Source organism: Mytilus californianus, unplaced genomic scaffold (genome assembly GCF_021869535.1).
Source record: "Mytilus californianus isolate M0D057914Y unplaced genomic scaffold, xbMytCali1.0.p SCAF_8, whole genome shotgun sequence".
In the NCBI taxonomy this organism is placed as follows: Eukaryota; Metazoa; Mollusca; class Bivalvia; order Mytilida; family Mytilidae; genus Mytilus; species Mytilus californianus.
In genome coordinates this window covers 20,685,912-20,710,875 of record NW_026262734.1, presented here as the reverse complement: position 1 = coordinate 20,710,875, position 24,964 = coordinate 20,685,912, and the positions used below count along the sequence as shown (strand labels likewise).

The 24,964-nt window shown below is 32.1% G+C and overlaps 2 protein-coding genes across 4 annotated transcripts in view; one reads left to right on the top strand and one right to left on the bottom strand.

Moving 5' to 3' along the window:
- Positions 1-14,370, bottom strand: part of LOC127710864 (perlucin-like protein) — a 378,664-nt gene extending 364,294 nt beyond the window's left edge. Inside the window, exon 1 of the mRNA XM_052216826.1 lies at positions 14,350-14,370. The gene's annotated coding sequence lies outside the window, so the exon portion shown is untranslated. The remainder of the gene's footprint in view (positions 1-14,349) is intronic.
- Positions 14,371-14,444: 74 nt separating this feature from the next.
- LOC127710861 (lithostathine-1-alpha-like) overlaps positions 14,445-24,964 on the top strand; it is a 420,068-nt gene continuing 409,548 nt past the window's right edge. For 2 of the 3 annotated variants that reach the window (XM_052216823.1, XM_052216822.1), the window contains exon 1: positions 14,445-14,561. The gene's annotated coding sequence lies outside the window, so the exon portion shown is untranslated. The remainder of the gene's footprint in view (positions 14,562-24,964) is intronic. The other variant, XM_052216821.1, reaches the window with a different exon arrangement.

Here is a 24,964-nt window from a genome sequence, read left to right as displayed (position 1 = left end):
GAATGTGTCCATAGTACACGGATTCCCCACTCGCACTATCATTTTCTATGTTCAGTGGACTGTGAAATTAGGATCAAAAAGATCATATCATAGGGAACTTGTGTACTAAGTTTCAAGTTGATTGGACTTCAACTTCATCAAAAACTACCTTGACCAAAAACTTTAACCTGAAAAACTTTTACTTGAAGCGGGACAGACGGACGGACGGACAAACGAACAAATGAACGAACGAAAGGACGAATGAACGGACGCACAGACCGAAAAAGATAATGCCCATAAATGGGGCATAAAAATAATGCACTGTAATAAGGTTTGGAAGTTGAAAAAATTACATGTACTTTAAAATTGTCTAGGTGGGATGTTTCAAAACAAGAATAGGCTTCATAATTTCTGGGACTAAGAAACCTACAATACACCAGTTAAAAGGGGCGCAGAGATTTTTTACTTATTTCGATACTAGGAACAGACTATTTTGACACTACCCTTCTGTAAAAATATGAATCAGCACCATTTAAATATTCAAATCACAAAACATTATTTGGTATATGGGATAGGGGTAAAAAAAAAGTGGGGATGTGGGATAATTTGTTTTTTTGAGGGGGGTGGGGGTAAAACGTGGAAACGTGGAATGTGTCATCTAAGACATAAAAGCGAGACTTTCAAAATAACAGCGATTTAGGAAACTAGCCACCTACTCATTAATATCAAACAACAGGCTTATGTTGTACCCCCAAGCCCTATGATATCATCGCCTTATGATAAGCCCGTACAATTCATGGTTCATGGATATGCATTATGGAATGAGAAAAACAGTCGACAATCTATTTTTCTTTGTCGTTTATAAGCATATCTCCCCGTTATTTACCCAAGAATCAATGAGTTTGGTATATTTATGTTTCAATCAAGATCCGACTTCAGTCTGACGTTTAACGCCATTTTCAACTGGTACCGTATGTGGACGTTCGACAAACCGGGAACCGAAACGTTCAAGTTCAAGGCCATCATTAGCTCATACCGACCGTTAATATTTGTATATTCCGAAGGCATACTGGATATTTTACGGAGGGAACCAACCTACTGATAGACTTGGGATCAAACCGTGACCTGCTTTCCAACTGTTGACCTCGAAAAAATAAAGTTTTCACAGTCGGAAAGCAAGCCATTAGAAACGACCGTTGTTGCTACTTTCTTAAGATAACAATGGGACTGATATTAAAGCCCGCCATTCTGAAATTGCGTTAATTTCGCGGAAAAAATATTTTGGCGGCAATTTGGAAATTTTTTTATTTTCTATTTCTAACATGCCATTGGGGTCAGAAATAGATTTCTTTCTATATTTTAAGCATGTGTCTTATTATTAAAGAAAATAATACATAAATTGGCCCTCCTTTAACAATTACGTTAATAAATTATTCGAAATTGTCTGTTATTTTTTCTTCTTTTTTCACAGATAAACAAAGATTAATATATAGATCTATACTATAAAACAAATTAATAATACGTATCTCAAAGTTAAAAAAAATCAAGTCTAACGTTCTGTCACCCTTTAGGAAACCCCGTTTGAACTAAATTCCAAAAGAAAGACATTTTTTGACATTGTAGTTTTTTGGTTTTACACATCGATGTCAACATGCGTCTGAACAGAATGTACACACATTTAGTGTCATTTAGTGTGTTTGTTTAAAAAAGCAATGGCGAGTTCAGTTGTAAATTTGACTGGATTAATTTTTCTCTTTAAGTATTAGATACAATACAAAGGTAACGAAGAAACATGCCGGTAACAACCGTTGCCGGATAGTTTTTCTGCACGAGTAGTCAGGTCAAGGTCCGAGGCGATAGCCGAGGACCTTGACCTGACTAAAAGTGCAGAAAAACTATACGGCAGGTTGTTTCCGGCCTGTTTTTTGTTACCTTTGTTTTGTATCTGACTTGTACGACGTTTCAAGAAGGAAGAAGTACATTTTGCATTTAGAAGAGGTAACAAAACTAAAGATATTAGAAACTTAAACGGCCATATACCAGTTAATGTAAGTTACAGTTTAAACTCAATTTTTTTTCCCACTTCCATTCATAAAGCCGAGAGTTTTTTCTCAAAAAATTCAAGAATCTAATAACTTTATAAAAAGAACCATTTCAAGTTAAAGGTGAATGTTATACACATTTGAGGCTTTTTGAAATGCAACTTCGCAAGAAAGTAATGTATAAAAAAGATTACAGAGGTAAGCAAGCTACCATTTGATTTTATTGGGGGGGTTAAAATAAATTTAAAATAAACAGGCTTCATCCTTTTTTTTGTTGAAAAAATGCAGGATGTGCCATGTCCATGTCTTCTTGTTATTATTATATATATATAGGCATATGTTTTGGATTAAAAAAAAAATGTTCATGCTTATAGGTTTTTATATGTCTCTGATCAGGATTAAACACGTGTCACTATATGATCCAATCAGAGCTTACCGTCCAAAATTGATGACATAAGTTGAATGATTTTCTTCACGATTTGCTGCATATTTGAACATGTATTACACGGACACTTTTTATTTATAGGATCAATCGTGCATTGGTGAGTTGATAGGGATTTTATCTTTTGATTAGATTTGATTTTTATATATATATTTCCTGTATTTTTATTGAAATATAAACGTTGGTACCAGCATTTCTTTCAGCATTGTCCAGAATACTAGTCATGTCCATACATTGATTAAAAAATACATTTACGGACCGACCATTTAGCTTCAAAAGGGGGTGTGTTCTTTTCCGAGTAAGAAAATTATTTAGTTTTTCAACGCTATCGCCCAAATATTTTTTTTCGAAATCAGCACTATTATATAAGGTATTCGGAAAACCAGGAGTCAGAACATTATTTTCAGTGTCATCTGCTTGACTATTATATATTTTTTCTCATAAAATTGGGGATCAAAATGGGTTTTTTTTAGGAAAAAAAACACAACCGGCCTTTTGAAGTTAAATGGTCAACCCCTTAGTGTACTAATATGAATAGTTACTGGAATTGTTTGAAAAAAATATAGTTATTGATGCTAACGTAAATATTTTTAATTAAAAACAGGAAATATGTCGGTGAAACAAAAAGTTCAAATCTAATTGAAATTTAAAGTGCCCATGAACTCACTGATCATGCACGAGTGATTCTATTCATAAAAAGTGTCCGTGTAACAACTAAAAAGTGTCCGTGTAACATCTAAAAAGTGTCCGTGTAACACCCGTTAATGTATTGTTTTTCTATAGCTCTGCTGGGGTCAAAGTCGTACAAGAAAATGTAACAATAATGTAAATATATTTCATTTCGTTTGAAAATGGGTTTTTCCCGTTTGGTATTTGTATTAATTTTATATAGATGGGAACTAGTGTAACTAGTTCTGAAACTAGTTCTGCAAGAGTATGTACTATTTATAAAGTTTGATGGTACGTGCACAAGGCACGAGAAAAGTTTTGGCGGTTTCTACGGGTGGGGTTTTATGGTACTATATAAAGTTTGGCATTTAAATGTATTAGTATCGAAGGTGCTCGCAGTTACGTCGAATCGTCACGAAGTTAGTCACATTAGTATATATACAGTGGCTGCTATGTTTATTACATGTATTTATATATGTTGGTTGTATAAAAGAAACCTGTATTATAAAGTTTAATAAAATAATGTATCGCAAGAGAAGATAATATGTTACTGCGAGCAACTAATCCTATTTCTGTGTTTGTTTTGTTTAAGGTTCATGTGGACCCTTTGTCTAAAATGGCTGCATTTTCACCTCAAAATTTACTCTGAGTACAGACAAACCTGTGCATCTGGAAAAGTTTTAAGGCATAGCATGCCCTAGATAAATAAAATTCAAATATATTTTATGTTTTAGAAAATTAAAAACTTAACCGGATTTTGCAGTGCACTTTTTTTCATTCCTGCAGAAGGTGCCAAAATAAACTAAGTTGGGAAAGAGGTTTGAGAACTTCCCCACAGGTAATAATTAAAGTGAACTGTTTTGATTGACATGGACAATAGATGGACAATAGATACCTGACAATAATTGGTGATTTAAACTGTGTACCTGAGTGGACCATATCAAGTGAAACTCAACTGTCTGTTAATTTTATCATCTTCTGCAGGGACGAAAAAAAGTGCACTGCTAAATCCAGTTAAGTTTTAAATTTTCTAAAACATACAATGCATTAGAAGTTTATTTATCTAGGGCATGCTATGCCTTAAAACTTTTCCATATGCGCAGGTTTGTCTGTACTCAGAGTAAATCTTGAGGTGAAAATGCAGTCATTTTAGCCAAAGGGTCCACATGAACCTTCAAAAGAGTAGAAATACTTTAAATTCGGACGAGCAGGGCGAGGGAGAATTTAAGGAAATTTTTAAAAAAACTCATTCATTGTTGGAAATATAATTTTTTTTGGTGATGAATCAATGAATCCTGCAAAAGGGTTGTCCTTTGAACTTAAAACAATCTCTTTCAGACTTGCATTTTTTAAAATCACTCTTATTCAAAGTATTTTCATACTAACATGAAGTGTGACTTACTCATGACTTGTGATCTAAAACATAATTGTTGACTTAGCACTCAGAAACTGCTACTAGCAGTGCTATGAACACAGGGGGGTCTCTTCCTATATGAAGGTATATACATATGTGCCGCTGGAATGGGTCTCCTTTTTGATACGTCAAATATATCAACGGGGTGCAATTTTACCGAGGAAATATATCAATAGGTAGTAATTGACCAATTGTGATATATCAATGGGTCATAATTTTTCAGTTTGTTGTGCAACGATCTTCATGTCCCAACTCTTTGTCATTAAAATTTCCACATCTGCTGTAACTTATTGACACAAGTTTTGTCAATTGATCAAATTTTATTACACTGTCACAATTAATAATCTTTACCCACTAGAGTATAGTAAAAAAAGGTCACATATCGAACCTTTCGCACTTATTGAATATATGAATGGGTTATGATTTCGCTGTGAAATATATGTATAGGTAGGGATTTCACAATATTTCAATATACGAGTGGGGGTGTTTTTTAAATCCCAGCTGCACAACTGTACCCAAAATCCCATGTTGAGACCCCCCGTGGCTATGAAGTACTTTTAATATGCATAGTTATTTATTTTGATTAACTAGAAGAAGGAAAATATGAAATCGAATCTTTCTCGTTCTTATTTATTCGCAAGTTCATGATTATAAACCATTTAAATCCATTGGTTTAGGCTTTTTTATAATTTGAGTCCATTCAGTAGAACTTGCATGGAATCAATGAGACAAAATTTATTGTTATATTTAGTTTAATCATACAAGGATTGCAAACCAATTTCCTTTTATTTCAAATTATGAAGAATTTACATTGAGAATACTTTGATTATTATCTCTTTTAAGTGCCAGTCTGCCTAAGGATCAGGCAGTGACCAAAACATGATAGTCTCAGATTTTGATGAAAACTTGCACAAATCATCTCAATAACAAGTTTTAAAGAAAAAAATACTTTTTGGACCATTAAAATATGGTTGCTATGGTAACCAAGCCATTTGATTTATACAAAGCAAGAGTTATTGAGATTAGCATAAAACTCTCAGTTTTTTCACTATTTCAGTCTCATGAAAACTGCTGATAATGTCAAATCTAGTATTTCTCCATTGTACTGCAACTTTTTCAACTATTGAATATTCTTGAAGAACAGCTGTTATGATGAAATTCTATTTCATTCTAGAAATTTTGGGGTACGGATGGTCTCCATGGACCATAATGTCCAAAATAGCCAAAAAAGGCCAGAAATCAAGTTCAAATATTTTCTATTACCAGAACAGCACATACATGGTGTTACTTAATATGGAACAAGTAGTGGTCAAACTATCATTATTTAATAAAAACTCGGTGGGTTTTTTCCAAATATTGAGTAACCATAGCAACAAAGTTAACCCTATAGCAAAAAAGCTAAAAAACAAATTGTAACAAATGTATTCAATATTAAAGTCTAAATGCATATATATGGACTAAATATGATTTATTTAAGCTAGTCACATTCAAGTGTTGTCAATTGTTCCCATTTTTGACCAGAAAGTATTACATAGCAACCAAAAATTGTCCTTAGCAACCATAATGAACAAACCTAAAATTTAGTTTTTTTTAAACAAAAATATTCTCCAGTGCAAAAAGTGACGTTTTTGTGATCAGATATGAATCATTTCTATACAGAATAACTAAATTAAACAATATCTACATTACATTAGCAACAACTTAAACCTCCCAGTAACAAAATAGATTCTTTCCATGCCAATAATTAAAATAAAAAAAGATAATAAAAAATACTATCAACATGTATTTTTTTTATCTAAATAGCTGTTTTTTAATAAAAATCTAGGAAAAGCCATTATAAATATTGTGATGGGTTCTCATTACCCCCTTACTTATAACTGATAAACAGTTGTATGCATACATGTATAACTATAAAGGAGGATATTTTCAAAGGTTTCCCATTTTTGGTGTGAGCTTACTTCTTATACCAGATTCATATTGGTTTGAGACCTATCATTATAGTCACCGACACTATCATGCTTTATTTTTTTTTATTACAACCTGGATCTGCATAACAACCATGAATACTCCTTAGCAACAGTTAAGTATGCATATTCCACCTTCATTCTATAAAATTATAGGCTATTATTAAAATTATGCAATGTTTTATGTTAAATGCTTCAATATTGAATTGCTATTAATACTTGAAAACTGACCGGAACTAAAAAAAACCTTAACGTTGACCTTTGAATCTTAAAAATGAGGTAAAGGTCAGATAACACCGACTTCTTAGACATATACACCTTGCAATCGTTCTATACACCAAATATAGTTTAAGCTATTACTTGAAAAACAGATCAAAACACACTAAAAAAAAGTTGACCAATGAACCCTGAAAATGAGGTCAATGTCATATGAAACCTGCCAGACTGACATGTTCTTATAATTATTCCATACACCAAATAAAGTTAACCTATTGCTTAAAGTACTTGTAAGATTGACCAAAACACAAAAACTTAACGTTGACTAATGAACCATCAAGGTCAGGTGGAACCTGCCAGATCTAGACTGACATCTATCCCTTACAATCATTCAATACACCACACATAGTTGACCTGCTTATAGTATAAGAGAAATGAACCTATTCATACATGCATGTAACTTTGACCTTAATCACTGATCCATGAAATGAGGTTGAGGTCAGGTGGACCCTGTCTGACCGACATGTAGACATAGCCAGTAACCCATATACCAAATATAGTTATCCTAATATTACTCATAATAAGTGAGAAATTCACATGACCAAAAAACTAAAAAAAAATCAAGCAGTCGCTGAACCATGAAAATGAGGTCCAGGAAATTGGACATATGACAGACGGAAACTTTGTAACATAATGTATCTGCAAACAAGCTCTTCTTATTTATATGAACAAGCATTCTGAGAGTATTGCATGGCAATACATAGTCCCCTACCGGTTTAACATTAATTGTCCTGGAACAAAATGCTAACTTGATCTATAACTTGTCATGGTGTAAACTATATAACAAATATCAAGTCAATATCTTCAAGCATGACGAAAAAAAGTGCTGAAACTGATAATTTAAGTGAATTTTCTAAGTCCAAGGACCATAACTCTGCAAAAAATCATCAAACCGAAACTAAATTCAATTTGGTCTGTAACTTGTCATGATAAAACTATATACCAATTATCAAATCAATATCTTCAAGCATGACGAAAAAAAGTGCGGAAAACTGATTATTTGAGTGAATTTTCTAAGTCCAAGGACCATAACTCTGCACAAAATCATCAAACCGGAACAAAATTCGAACTTGATCTGTAACTTGTCATGATAAAACAATGTACCAATTATTAAATCAATATCTTCAAGAATGACGAAGAAAAGTGCGGAAAACTGAATATTTGAGTGAATTTTCCAAGTCCAAGGACCATAACTCTGCACAAAATTATTAGACCGGAACAAAATTCGAACTTCATCTGTAACTTGTCATGATAAAACAATATACCAAATATCAAATCAATATCTTCAAGCATGAAGAAAAAAAGTGTGGAAAACTGATTTGCCGGACTGACAGAAGGACAGACAGACGGAGTGCAAACCTAAAGTCCCCTTCGACTTCGTCGGTAGGGGACTAAAAATGCAGGTCTTTTACCATCTAAAATATAATACATGTAGTTGGCCCTGCAACTGTCAGATAGTAATGCCTTTGTGAGACAAAAATGTATGTCATAATAAACATGCAACATTTTTCAAAAAGAAAACAATAAATTACAAAAATTATTGCATTCATTTATTATAATGTTTTAAAAAATAACTGAACAAAATTAGAGATTAATTTATGCTAGTACAGGAAAAGCTCATCCAAATTCTGATTTCAGAATGCAAGTTCTTATCATCGAGATACTCAACCAATCTCAACATTCAAATGTTTTTAAAAAATTTACAGTATTCAGATTGTTCAGAGTCTTCTAATATATATCATGTCTTATTATTTTATCTGTCATTCAGATTTGGTATATCTGTTCTTTAGGTTCAAACATGGCTATGCAATCTCCATGAATAGAGGCTATAAGTTGTCATCCTTCACTTCAGAAATGTTGGTCAATTTGAAGGCATGCTATTTCCTTATGTCCATTGGCAACAAACATTTTGATCTTCCTACTCCAGTGCGCAATATTGGCATCACAATATGATGAGCCTCATTGAACTTTGCTGTAGTCGAATCTTTTAATCATCAATCCTGCAATCATATGAAATTTCAGTAAAAATCAAAATAAATATATTAGCAATTTATTTACAGTTCATATTGATAATTTCAAGTTCAATGGATCATTTTGGTTGAATGAAATGATTGAAGTTTAAAAAACAAACACTCAGGAAACAGCCATGAATTTTGGTACTTGTATGTGGACAATGGGACCAATATATAAATTTATGTGCAAGACCCAGGTGGAAGATTGTTTTTTCTTGCTTACCAGTGATTTCGCAATCACTTGTCATTTTTCCCTTTATAAATATCAAAAGTATTTCTTCATTTTTTGTCACTAAAATATGTAAAAGTTAGTTAAAAAATAAACTTGACACAGTCTGTATGTTAATTTGATAGAAACATTCAAATGATGAAATCAAATACATGTAGTTATACTCTGAAATGTAAAAATATGCCAAATATTCAAAGTGAATGAACCATTACTGAAAGTAAAGGGCCTGAAAATGTTTGTAGAACTAAGAAATGCCATTAATGCTAAATACAACTGCATACCAAATAAGAGGGTGGTAATGGGGGTACGATCATGACAAAAAAACGATAAAAATTCTTGCCAAATGACGTTAACGGTAATTTTAGGTCCATGACAATAAAATGTACACTTTCTTTTAGACGATAAAAAAATCTACTGATTTTGACGAATCACGTTAAATTTTTTCCAAAATTAACAGTAACAATAATTTTTTGAGGCCTCTGACGAATCACGATAAGGATATTTTGATGAATCGGTGTACAATTTAAACCAATTTGACGCTAACGGTAGCCGAAAATGACCGTTTGACGCTTGATGGTAAAAGGCATTCCTTCCTTCAAATAAAACATGTAAAACTGACTTATCATAAGTGGTTCTTTGTTAACTGATCTATACATGTAATCACAAACTTTAAAATGTAAACTTTGCTAAATTGACAAGATCAATAGACCATGACTTGGGGCTGCGGTAAGGGGACAGGGCCAAATAATCTCCAAGGATAGAAGATGCATCAAATTGAATGATAATACAACTTTATATCAAATAATATTTATTTATTATTAGTAGTTTCACTTAAACTTTGACCTAATCAAAATTTTTTAAACACCAATATGTTTTGAGTAGGGAAAGGAAATGCATGATTTTTGTACATGCAAAAAAACTCTCGATGTTGTTGACAATATATGTGTAGGTGATCTCGGCTAAACTCTTAGCATTGTCAAAATTTTACTCAAGTAGCTCCAGCAGAAAATGTAGGTCATGTTGACCTAGTTCTTGTTGTAACATATATATATATATACATGTACATGTATATCTTATATCAAAAGATGAATTCACCACTTGCTCAACACTGAACCAATATGCAAAAATCATTTTCATGATTTTGTAAATCAGCATTTGCATACCGACGGGGAAATCTATGAGCTGTCCCGTTGTGGATGGGGATCATCCCGATGCAAAAAACATCTTGTAGCTAAAGCAATTCTTATCTATTTCTAAAATCACAAAATAATGTATAAAAAGATATTTCACCTAAAAATATGGACCCAGTGGGGATAGGTTGAAGTAAACAATCAATCACTGGAATTTACTGGTATATAAAATATTTGAATTAAAATAATTTTTACCTCTTCAGTGCAACATGTGCAATAGTCTTTTCAAATATTAAAGGTATGTGTCTTTACAAATCACCTCTGCAATTCAGCAAATCCTGAAGAAAAAGTTTCAAATTTGTTAAGTCTGATAAAAATATATACATGTATATGAAAGAATGATATAATTTATTAAGACAATACAAATTTCTTTGAAGCTCTTACTTTAGACCAATTTAATAAGTTGCAAATAATATTAACTGAGAAAAATCATTTCCCTAAGTACAGGTTATGCAGAATACAATGCATGTTTTAACCCCTGAGAGCTAGAGTTTCAAGGACTGGGTTCATTTTTTTTTATACATTCAAATATTATAAATATTGTAATGGGCCTAAGGCAAACCAAAAATGTGTACATGTGTGTTTGAAGTACTAAAAATACTGACCTTTATTCTATGATTAAAATTGCCTACAGTACAGTACACCGGAAAGATTTTCTTGTCATTTTTTAATAGCACCGATAAAAACAATATATTCCTCCCATTAAGCCAATAAGGTACGGTTTAATAAATCATCCAATAAAAAATATTTCTGTAATTTGTTGGCCTATTTAAAAAAAAATAGTTGTTCCTTCGATAACCTAACCAAGTATAAACATTTCTGTAAGCTTTGAAAAAGCCCTATTTATGTTGCGTCAAATAATTTCCCCTTTTTAAACCAGTCAAAAACTTTTAAAAACAATCATTTTCCTACATGTACATGTACCTATCTAACCTAATTCTTTTCAGCTGTTGTAGAAACACTGGTGCTATCTTTTTAGGCCTAAATGCATCATAATGTATCAAACCTTAAACATTTGCTAAAGAATTGCATGTGAACCTTCTTTTGGAAGGGTAATAATCTATTTTTCAGGGGTCTCCTTCAGTTTAGTACACACTCATATTTTTGGCTAGCTGCGGAACCGTAGCTCTTAGGTCCTTATGTTATTTTTTTACTATTTGCGGATGGTCCGCAAATAGTAAAAAAATAACATACATGTAAGGACCTAAGAGCTACGGTTCCGCAGCTAATGTTTGGCAATATCACCATATTTTCTAAACATCCTTTATAAAATATGAAAAAAAAATACCAGCTTACATGTCAAACTATAAGAAAAAAACAGCCAAAAAACAAAATATGAGTCTGATAATGAGCCCCCCCTTTTTTTTATATTCATGTTGAACCTAAACCATTTTCAATACAATATATACTGGGGGAGGAGAATGGTGTATGACCAAAATAATCTTTTGAATATATATGTAAATAGTGTACCTTGTGTTTCTGTAGAACAGAGAAAAAAAGGCCCTGTTCATCTGGATGGGCACTGCTCTGTCTGGCTTTGATCCTTCCTTTGTGAGACGGTTGTGCACAACCAACATTCCTTCTAATAATCTCATGCATATTCCTAGGGTTTGTTGGTGTTTTAGACAAACAAAGTATGAATGTACATGTAATTGGGAAAAGATCCCAATATTGTAAAAACTCAAATGTCCCTCCGACTTGATTTTTGCATATTTTAATCCTAGGGAAGTGGTTCAACAGTTCTATTACATTGTCCAATTGGCGTGTTGTCTTTTAATCCTTAGAATATTGTGAATTTCCACATTCATCGTCAGAAAAGATTGAAAAACTACAGTTCAACATTGTCTGCCACATGCATGACATCAGTATTGTTTACATCAAAAGAGTTCCGCTAGGGGAAGTAACTCTGTAAATTGTGTTCTTACATGAACAAAGCAACAGAATCTTTGGAATGGAATTTTGACAAGCAGACGAAAAAACCCACGAGACGAAGGCTTAAACCTGAAATTACTATTTGCTTAGTATTTATATTTGCAATCATTGTGATTGTACGATTCTGGTAATAAAAATTATTTCGAATTGAAATTGCCTGAATTTACAAAGGATAATAGTAAAACATATAGAACTTCGAAGTGCTAACACATAATACTGCAATTGATTTTCTAAAATTTGATTATACAGTTCTATTTTGATTGACTAAAGGTAACATATTTTGTGGAAGAGATGAATATTTGAAATATGTCATGTTTTGATATTTTTAGAATTTGCCTGATTCTTAGGCAGACTGGCACTTAAATGTATATCAATTAGGAAAAAGGTATCAGTATTGAAAAGGAAAATTCCTGTTTGTGATCATTTTAACCCTGTCTAGGTCAAGTATTCAAGCATATTTTAGCTACCCCTTGTCTTTATTTAGTAGAAATTTATTTCTGTGTTTATATAATTTGGTTAAAGCAGTAAATATATTTACCAAAATATAAATATTAAAGTTACTTTGGAATAATATATTAAAGCCCTATTTAGGTTCTGAAATTGTTGTAAAAATGATAAAATGTGTTTACCTAATTGTTTTACATATGTCTTTAAAATCAAAATATATTTAGTAAAAAGATAATATATTATTTTTATAACATCCACTTGTAAATAACAGCATATTAATATGGTGCTTGATAGTACCTATAAGTTTGTACATGAAAAGTGTCAACAAAGGGACGTAACTCGTAAATTACTATCGGCACCGCTTCGTCAGAAATATCGACACATCGAAGTGGCACATTTGCGTATTACAGCGTATTAAGTGGCACAAATTTGACACGGGCCAGTTTATAAAAAGCCTCATCACATATTTTGAATTCAGCATAGGTTCCCCAGAAGTTAAGAAAGAAATTTCAACTGATGTGTTGAAAAAACTTGACGCGACGAGTGACGACCTTTGGTTTGAAGGCTTCGTATTCTAATTCAGTACGCTTAATCAAAACAATTTTTATGTGAGAACTTCTAAAAAGTGTACACAATTGGCATTTGTAACGTACAGCATGCTTTGGTTTCATTTGATATGACTTTTTGGAGGAAACTGAGTCGTTTCAGTTGAAGAAAAAATGACACAAAAAAATGCCCAAATATGGTAGTCACATTACTTCCATTGTTGCTTTAAGAAATGGGGTCAAACCGGGGTCAGCTTTTCGACTGTTCAATGTATGAAAATAATAATAATTTGGGACTAAGAGGGTTAAATCCACCTCTGTGGACATTATACACAATCATTTGACATGTTTTACCAACCAGGAATAAGAATAAGAATAAGAATTTTATTTGTTTAAAATCCAAACAATAGGATTGTTACTAAATAAACAAACCAATACAAAACCAAAACAAAACAAACAAACAGACAGACAGACAGGCATATTAATGACAAAACGATAGACATTAAACAATACAAACATGTAGCATTGAAAGAAAAAAAATAAAGATTATTAATATTAGGTATTATACTATTTTTGACAGCATGCCTCCTCTATAAAATTATCAATTCAAATATTATGATTATATATAACATTATAAGTTAAGCCACCAATCACACACAGTTCACATATTGACATTATAATATTGTTTCTCTCATTATACATTTCACTTATATTGTTAACAATGATAAGTAAAATATCACATTCTTCACAAGAAAATATAAAATCAAATTTGTTTTCTTATTCATTGAATTAAAACTGGGGACAATACTAGAAATTTCATTAAACATTTTGATCCCAGTTTTATTAATTTCTGTACATGTTATGATAACCAGGAGAACTTGCATGAACTGGACTTAAGTCAGTATCACACGTTTTACCAGGAGGACCGTACCTAGACTTGACTAAACAATCCTTTTACCAAAAGGAGTAGTCCAAATGTAAATATTTTTCTGTGAATGCGCCTATTTTCTTTATAAGCCTTAGTCTAAGGAAGGCGGCACAGCAAAAAAAAAAGTCGTAATTTTTTTTGGACAAAGAAGGAGTTACATGGACTGGACATAATCATATTTTATTTCAATTTTTCACAGACTTACATCTCAAACCCTAACTGTAAGTCATTGTAATACGGCACATTTGTCTTATTCAATTTTTTTTTTATTTGAACCTACCAGCAATGTTTTCTGAATCGAAGAACTTCTTCAAGTCCGAAAATACGTCGCATTGATTAAAACGTCTTCCTGATTTGTTTCTCGTGTGGTTTTGACGTCATTTCATACTGACGTCACTGCACTTGATGACAGACGCCGTATACGACACTCATCAGTTGGAGGTTTGAATGAAACGTACTGCTATCTACAACAAAAATTGATTTGCTAAACAGGTATGTACTATGATGTTAAATTCAGATGTACTCATCCTTTGTAAGATCAAGGATCATACCTTATATACAAATTGCTTGTATTTTGTGGTATAATTTCTTATAAATGATTTTGTAAGTGATGTTAGATGACGAAATGCGATGCTGGCTGGTAAGTCGGTTCATCTAACGTCATTATGTTTAAATAACATTAAAATTGTTTTGATTAAACGTACAGAATATGTTGGAATTTCTGAAAAAAACACACAGAGGTCATTCATAACCGTGCACATTGATCATTTGATAAAGACTCGTTTCAGTAGCTTAGCATTTGGTAATATTCAGAAATAACATTACTACGAATCACAAACGAAACAAATCGCAATGTCTTATTCATTCTGACACCGAAAGATACAAGCAGAACAACAATAATCGTATACACCTTATCGCTATTTGTCCGCCATTATTGGACATCACAAAAGTTCCCGTAAAATTTTGACGTCATAATAGAAAATATCTGACGCCACAATGGAAAAGTGATTATTATATGACGTCAAAAGTTCAAGCGGGACAGATTCTCGGGTCAAGCGGGACAGCTTTCCAAATAGCGATAAGGTGTATTGTTCAAGAGAATGATTACAATTGACGGACAATAGAATGTACTATCACAGTAGCTGCGGAACCGTAGCTCTTAGGTCCTTAGGATATTTTTTGACAATTTGCGGATGGTCCGCAAATTGTCAAAAGATATAAGGACCTAAGAGCTACGGTTCCGCAAATTGTCAAAAAATGTCATAAGGACCTAAGAGCTACGATTCCTCAAATTGTCAAAAAATATCATAAGGACCTAAGAGCTACGGTTCCGCAGCTACTATCATAGCTGAGGAACCGTAGATCATAGGTCCTTGTATCAGTTATGATATTTTTTGAGAATTTGCCTCTATGGTCCGCAAATCAGGGATTGAAATAAAAAATTTTGCATGGTAGCCCACAGCTTAAATTTTGGTAGCCAATATATATAGTTCTATACAAGAAAAACAGAAATTTTAGTAGCCCACACCAAATTTTAGGGGACATTGGCGATTGGGCACCTGCTACTCACAAAAATATGACCGATGAGCTACGGTTCCGCAGCTAGTACTATCATGCTTACACTTACAGTAACTTACTACGGAAATAAAATGAATTGAATGCATATTTCATTATTTGCTTTAAAAAGCCGGTTGAAATGTTACAATGGTGGGATGTTGCTTGAACAAAATACTAAATAATAATAAACGTAGTTCACACTTTTGGTATTTAGCTGAATTCTGTCTCCGAATGACCTTAGATCTGCTTCGAATAACCTTCTGACGTCAAATTTTTTGAAGTGTGATGTCAAATTTTACGGTAACTTGTGTGATCTTAGTATTCTTACGTAATGGCGGACACATTCGATACAAGTGTAAATACGTCTATGAGAAATCTCGTAGTTTATAAGGAACAATATAAATGTACCTGTTTTGTTTGAATTTCAATTGGATACAAATTTGTCTTTTTATTTCAAACTACGATGAACCCAGAGTTTTGCAGAACATTTGCGAGCGTATTTATATATATATATATATATATATATATATATATATATATATATATATATATATATATATATATATATATATATATATATATATTTAGGATGCATAATTGATTATGAATAAAAATTGAAATATTTAAAAAAAAAATATTACATTTTCTTTCAAAAGTAAGGGCAATGCTAATGTCTCTAAGTAGTTATCGCCTTGTAAAATAAATTTTCTCTTGGTTAAAATGCACAAGTCACTATATAATCAAATAATTCATCAGCGGATGAGAATAAGAAAATTTTATTTTGATTCGGTATATAAAAACTGTACAACACAAGCTCGAGAGAGCTTTTAACCGAAAAATAACGGATTCAGATGTAAGGTACTTCTCTGAAAACTAAGTACAAGTTAACAGAGAAGCATAGAATAATATGAGGCAGGTGTTACCTGTGAAAGGGGACGAAGTCAGAAAACCTGTAGAATACTTTACGATATCCCGTTAACAGCAGATTTATATATAGAAACATTTTTTGCAATTCCCAGCATAATTTCTGGTGAGAAAGTAACTCAATTTAATAAGAAAACAACATGATTTATAGATTAAAAACAGAAGCATATATTACATACTATTAGAAGTATTATTAAATTACTATACGTCTCAGCAAGGATTAAGCACCCGGGCATCACTGTAGGTGAGGCTTTTCATTACTAGATACGCTGATCACTCTTTAACCGAGGTTAACTTATAATTATCGAATCTGGCAATACACATTGCATAGTGTGAAAATAGACATAAAAAATAATAATTATATAAAACGTCTATTAAACTATTATTAATAATTATTATAATGCATACGTAAATTGATATCAATCGATAATTTAGATAATCTGATGATTTTGGTTGAATTGAAATTCTATCAAAATGTTAAAATCAAAATATATGCCCTTTATTTATGCAGAAGTATATGTCATCATACATTTGTTAATACCTTTCAAATTCTATGGAATGCGAAGTCTCGGTAAAATCTAGTCATTTACAAAATTACAAAGTATATGATGCATTTACAGTGAACCTATAAAAAGATATAATACATTTTCAATTATAGAGGTATTATATTTTGATCGATAGATTGACTTTTGATACAGATATTGTAAACAAAAAAAAAAAACAAAACTGAAAGGGTTACCTGGATAGGTATTGTTACGTCAGAATTACTGTCACTGTCTAAACCACGTACCTGCAAACTACTGGAAAAGAACTGCATGTAACACATGACAAAAGAATGATACCTGATTTATGACATGTATCTAGCTCATCTGCAGATTACCGTGCATCAGTGAGTTCCCTTATGTACAACAATTATGAGTTATGCTATGTGCACAAACACTTGCAAAGTCAATTCTCAAACTGAATGGTTACATCTGAGATTCCTATAACCACTGATATAGTAATCTCAGGTTACATGGAACATGTGGAAGGTGATATGGGGTACTATTGAATCTGGGTGCCGTTCATGTCAGACACTCTACAATCAATACAATAGACAATAACATTATTGAAGCTTGAGGGCTGCAACTAATTAAAACTTGAACAGTTCTGTGCTTTATATATAGTCCGGCAGCCAATCTCTTTTGCATAGTCTTTAACGAATAGAATATACAAATAAGAAGATGTGTATGCCAATGAGACAAATCTCTAGCAGAGACCAAACGACGTAATGACATAAAAGTTAACAGCTATAGTTTCGCCATACGCCATCAACAATGAGCAAATCCAATACCGCATAGTAAGCTTTAAAGTGCCCAGAAATGAAAAATGTAAAACAATTCAAACTAGAAAAACTAACAGCCTGATTTATGTACAAAATAATAAACGAAAAACAAACATTATGTACAACAACAAACAACCACTGAATAACGGGCTCCTGATTTGGGACATGCACATACGGAACGTGGCGGGGTTAAACATGTTAGCTGGAAAAGAAAAACTATTAAAGTCAGTTAAAAAGAGCTTAACTTATCGATACATAGCATAAAGTAAAATTAAATAATAAAATTGAGAATGGAAATATATTTTTTTTACCTTGAAAACACTTGACAAGCAGGTACATTTAGTAGGTTAGATGCCAGGCAAGCGGATGAGAAAGTCAAGTTATCATGTACTAATTCAGATTGTTTAACACCAGAAAATGTCATGAAGAATTCAAGTAGTAATTCCACTTTGTTGATTTCTGCCAAGTACTCGAAAGTCAACAAAAAGTCTATACAATGTCAGACTCACGAATAGCTGATAGCAGTTAATTTCTTTTAAAAACGTACAGAAAAAAGTTAAATTACCTGACGACGTACTGCAAAAAAAAAACCAATCCCAAACAAACATGTCAGAGCCTTTTATAGCCGACTATACTGTATGGTTGTTTCTCATTGTTTAAGGCCTATTTTTGTTTACATCCACTTCATTTGAACTTTGATGGATAATTGTCTCATTGGCAATCATACCACATCTCCTTATTTTTATAAACATCTGAGAAACGTCCCACTCTAAAACAGTATAGAAATTGGCATAAGTGTTTCTACTTCTATTTAAGGAATGACTGTAATATTTTTTCTGTCTATGAAGAAATAACATAAAAAATGCGCTGCACACTGAATAACCCGCGTAGCGGGTAACCGTTATTTAAAAGTGTGCACCACATTTTTTAGGTTATTTCGAATAGACCGAAAAAATATTACAGTCATTCCTTATAATTCAATTCTAAAAAGGCGTAAATCATGATAAAAACGTTGTTGACGTCACGGTTACGTGACAAAATTATGTCTTTGAGCTGATAGACAGAACACTTTCAGCCAATCAGAAAGTAAGAGATAAATTTGTCCTGGTAAAATATGTCCGGGCGGACACATATTACTAGTATAAAAGTCCATGGTTATAGAATTTACTAGTATAAAAAGTCCATGGTTACAGAATTTACTAGTATTTTTAGTCCGATGTTAGTAATTTATGTCCCCAGACTAATTTTCCTAGGAATTCAAGTCCATGTCATTAATATTCCTAGGTAAAAACGTCCATGTCCTTTTTTTTTATAAAAAAAATATTAATGAGTCAAATCATTTGCATTTAAACAATATTGGAAATTTAAATATTAAGTTTTAATATTATTTAAGAGATAATTGTGTATTTATATTTTTAATAAAATTTATGTCCCCAGACTAATTTTCCTTGGAAATCATGTCCATGTCATTAATATACCTAGGTAAAACGTCCATGCCCTTTATTTTAAAAGGTAAATATAAATATTATTGTTTAAGAGTTGTGTATCAATATTTTTAATATAATGTTTGTTCCCAGACCAATTTTCCTAGGAAATCATGTCCATGTCATTAATATTCCTAGGTAAAAACGTCCATGACATTTATTTTAAAAGGAAAATTTTAACGAAACAAATTATTTACATGTTAACAATGGAAATTCAATTTTTATGTTTTAATATTGTTTAAGAGTTGTGCATTGATATTTTAATAAAATTCATGTCCCCAGACTAATTTTCTTAGGAAATCATGTCCTTGTCATTAACATGCCTAGGTTATAACGTCCGGCCATGTCATTTATTTTAATAGGAAAAATTAATGAGACTTTCCAATCTTAACTAAGAAAATATGGTGTTATTTTTATTTTCAATAATTTTAAAAATATAATATAAATTACTAGAAAAACAAGTCTTAGGACAATTTTTCCTAGGAAAATAAGTGCCAGACATATTTTACTAGCTATGGACTTATTTTCCTAGGAAAATTTTTCCTGGGACTTAAATTCCTAGTAAAATAATGGTCATGGAATTTTGTGAAATTTCTAGTTTAAAACAAAATTTTGACTAGCCCGTCGGACTACTGTGATGGAAATTTTACTAGCCCTCCCTAATTTTTACTAGCCTCGGGCTAGCGGACTAGCGTTGGTGTCAAACCCTGGATTGAGAATATATATATATATGATTTAGAGGTAGGGATATGAACATATTTCAAGCTATTTTACCATCAATGGTATGTAGGGGCCAGGGCATGCCCCCCTCCCCCATAAAGAACTAGAAAGGCAAATATTGGTTAATGATGTGGTTCTTTTTTTTTTAGATAAATCTAAATAACAATATTATTATATGAGGGGGTGGGGCATGACCCCTAGGGACAAACCCTTAGCTGCACGTTCTGTGGCCTATGGATTACTTACTACCACTTCATTATAACTGTTGTGGATAGTTGTCTCATAAGCAATCAGTCCACATCTCTTCATTTTCATATTGACATGGCAAGAAAGAATATGTTTGGTTTTAGGGTGACATATAAAATTAAACATTTTACGTTGAAGGTCAAAGATCAAGGTCATCATCCATGGTACGCGACACATCATATTGAGGTGTTGCACTTGTGTGTCAAGTATTAGAAGACTTTGTCAAGGGAGAGGAAATTGTGTGCTCCAGATAAGAAAATGTAAACAAATCAAGAATTTTGACCTTGAGGTCAAAGGTCAAGGACATTTGACGGTTTTGATTTTTATGAGATACAATGTCTTATTGTAATACACCTTCATGCCAAATATCATAAGCCAGTGTCATAAGATAAATAAGTTGTCATGATTTAAGTTTTGTGAAAAATACGTGAAAATTACACATTTTTATTCCGTTGCCATGGTAACGGTATAGGAGACCCCAGCTCAAAAATCCTAAAACTTGTAGCACGCATGTAAACCTTTATAGAAATATTTTTAAAACACTAAAAAAATCATAGTACTTTAAAAGATGTCATTTCTTTTTGTTGATCGTTTTAGGAAGTATCAAAAAATTTCAAAATGCCATTTTTAGACCGGTCAGCCCCAAAATATAGCTATACTCAAGCAAAAACATTTTGTCATGTTTCGAAGGACGAATGATGGCTAAGATGCTTGTTATAAAAAATCAATTCAAATATCAGCTAAACATAACCATATCTAGCATATTCAGAGTAACAAAATTGTGACATTTTTGTGGAAATTTTGGGAGATTAAGCCTTTTCCAATAGATGGCGCTGCAAAATCTAAAAGTAGCATAAAAATAGGTTTAAAAGATAGATTTTTTTTCTCTTGACTATCATAACATATTATGTGCAAAATTTCATTACAAAAGTGGGTGGTTTTTTTTTAGATGTTATTTCTAGGTCTTGAAGATTAGCGTCTGTCCAAGTTTCATAACAATCCATGAAAATTGAATCTCAGTGTGAACCGTAAAAATCAAAGTCCATCTATCAGAAATATACTAAAAATGAAAAAAAATATATATATTTTCAAACATTTGCTTCCGACATTTTCTCTTAATTATTAAAAAGCATCTGCCAAAGTTTCATAAAACTATGAAGGTTTGACAAAGTAATTGATGTACAACAAACGTTAACCCCAGACTGCATTTACTTGTTAACTGTAAAAAAACTAAGTCCATTTACCAGTAAAATACGGAAAAATGAAAATAAATATTTTTAAAATTTCACTCTGGATACTGTCTTATGGTCATAAACAAGCTTCTGTCTAAATTTCATGAAATTTCGTGAAGGTTTGACAAAGTTATTGATGACTGAAAAACTTTAACCTCAGACTAAATCTGAATGTTAACTGTAAAAAAACAAAATCCTTCCATAAGAAAAATACGGTAATTATTTTCAAAATTTTGCTCTGGATACATAAACAAGCTTCTGTCCAAATTTCATAAAATTCCATTTAGGTTTGAAAAAGTAATTAATGTCTCAAACATTTTTAACCACAGACTGTACCTAAAGTTGACGCCGTCGCCATGTCTCGCTTTCGCGAAATAAATTTCGTATTTGGCGCTGTTTTTTAAGAGGAGAAGATTTTTAAATAATTTACGACGACGGACGTCAAGTGATGACATATACTCACATGGCCCTAAGGGATAAACAAAATATTTTAGACCGTATGTGAAATGTTATAGTTGCAAAAACAAGTACCGTCTTTTCGACCTAGACTATTTAGACATATCAAATTTCAGAATAATTTGATTAGTATTGATTGATATTTAGTCTGAGGAAACCTGATTTTTTTTCTTGTTATAATTGGTATTAAACTAGTTTTCAGTAACTGTAAATCGGTACTTTATCTTTTTGATCGTTGATTTAGTGCCCTTTTATTGGTGACTTTATATTTCAGCAAACATGTATAATTGTTTTAGTCTGTACAATCTTATTTCAGAATTACACAACAATTCAAAACATGTAATTAAAATGATGAATTCTTAATTTCTCTCATTTCAATCCAGACAAGTCTTATCATATTACATGTATATTGTATAAAAAAATATGCTCACCGTTGCTTAAAAATGAACATGAGGGGAAATGCAGTTTTTGACTTATATCTCAAAATCTTAAGCACTGACATGAAATTTTCATACCATTTGGACAACCCAATGTAAGTTTACTGTCCAGGAATTGTTCATTTTAGGTCACATATTTTGGTTGCCTTGAATAATATAGATAAAGAGAAATTGTAAACAGCAAAAGTGTTTAGCAAGTCAGATCTACAATAAAGCCAAATGACTGAAATTGTAAATTCACCCCTTATTGGAGTTATTGTCCTTAACAGATAATTTAAACTGATTTTTTACTTATTTTGCAGAAAGTATGATGAATATAAACATAAAATGGCATGTTTACACATGATTTAATACATTTTGTGAGCGATTTCAGGCTCTTACGAGCCTCGTGTTTAGACATTTATTACTTTGAAAAACCTTTATGGACGGTTACGGTATAAATTTGGACATTTACTGTAGTTTAAAGTATCTAAACAATATGATTTTAATTTCCCTCTGTTTTAACTGATTCATTTTCTTTTTTTCCTGCAAGTCAAGATTATACAGTTTAAATGAACTGAAAAGATGAAATAAAATGAAACAAAATGTCCACTAATATTTGGATCGCCGTGGATTCGATTCCTAGCCAGTTCAAACCAAAGACAAAAGTTGGTATTTGCTGCTTCCCCAATTAGTTTGTGGCATTTGGGGGTATTATCAAAGATTGGTAGGTCCTAAATAGGAATGATATGTGCGTATAAGGTGACATGTTTTTCCTGTGAACTATTACTCAGTGAGCTAGCATGTTACAAATCCGTCTATGTCGGCCTAGTAAAAAGCAGGGTATATAATCATATCTCATAATTATAAGTTCTCACCCTGAACATGCATTTAACTTGCTACTGGACGAACATTCACACCTCATGTTTTATCATACATGAATAAAACTTTAATTCCTATCAGTTCCTTTTGTTGTATTCAAATCTCTTTCCGTGTATTATATCTGGAACACAAATTCTAGGAGTTGCGAGGTGGTAAATTGCATTAATCTTGTTTACTACAAGCGCGGCTTCCTATCGAGTTAGAGTTCGAGTTGAAGTTCGAGTTTAAGTTTGAGAGGATCTTCAAGTTATATTTCGAGTTACTCTTAAAGTTAAACTTCGATTTTGAGTCAAAAGTCGAGTACCAGTTCAGGATAAATTTTAGAACCTCCAAAACAAATCTATAGCAAAGTCTTTGATTATGTAATGGGAAAACCCCTAAAAATAAGTATGACAAAAAAAAACCAGAATAAACGGTGCAGAATATATGGTAAAGATTCTGAAAAGGCACATACCATGCTGTCTAGCGGTTAAAGAGTAATAAAGTATATAAAAGAGGGACACAAGGAGAGACGGACGGACGGACTCTCCCATTACTATAACTTTATTCCTCCGCTTTAAAAAGAAGCTTGGGAGTATAATAATAAGTCCTAAAAAATTGAAGAAAAATAAAAGAGGTTAGAGAATATCTTTACTTTTAAATAAGAAATAATACTTATGAATATTTCAGTCTTTTTGTCTTAGATGCATGATTTTTTTATTAGTTGTTATTGGCTTTGAACTAGCTGTCAGTAATTGCGAGTACTCTCAGGTCTGTACTTAAATGTCTTATTGTTGTGGGGATGTATAAGTAAGAGTTAAGCCTTTTTTAAATGATTTTTATAGTTTGTTCTTATGTTGTACTGTTACACCACTATCCCAGGTTAGGGCATTGGTTGGGCGCCTGCTAACATGTTTAACCCCGCCACATTTGTATGTGCCTGGTGCCTGTCGCAAGTCAGGAGCCTGTAATTCAGTGTTGTCGTTTGTTTCTGTGTATCATACTTTTTTTTTCGTTCATTTTTGTACATAAATCAGGCCGTTAGTTTTCTCGTTTGAATTGTTTTACATTTGTTATATCGGGACCTTTTATAGCTGACTATGCGGTATGGGTTTTGCTCATTGTTAAAGGCCGTACGGTGACCTATAGTTGTTAATTTCTGTGTCATTTAGTCTCTTGTGGAGAGAGAGTTGTCTCATTGGCAATCATACCACATCTTCTTATTTTTATATTCTCATTTTACGTATTTGTGTGCAAATAAAAATGCATTTAAAAGAATAATCAGGATTTAGAGAAAAGAGAAATTAGATAAAATATCAAATTTTCGATGTTTAGAAAGAAAGAGATTACGAACCAGTGTCAATCACTTACAAAAAAAGATATCAAAATAAATCGAACTTGATTTTGGATACACATGAAGCAGAAGTAATTTAAAATCATTTTTTGCTGATGGTTTTTTGTAAAGAGGCGAAAAATACCAAGGGGATATTAAAATGGAAATGATAGTTGTTTAAAATACAACTATGGATCACCGCTTTTAAGTGAACAAAACCCATACTGTAAACAATCAGAATATAAAATGGTCCAGACCATGTGAAAATTTCCAACTAATCTAGAACTTGCATGAATTATTCTTAAATAAATAGGAAACAATATTATTATTGGTCTACCATGC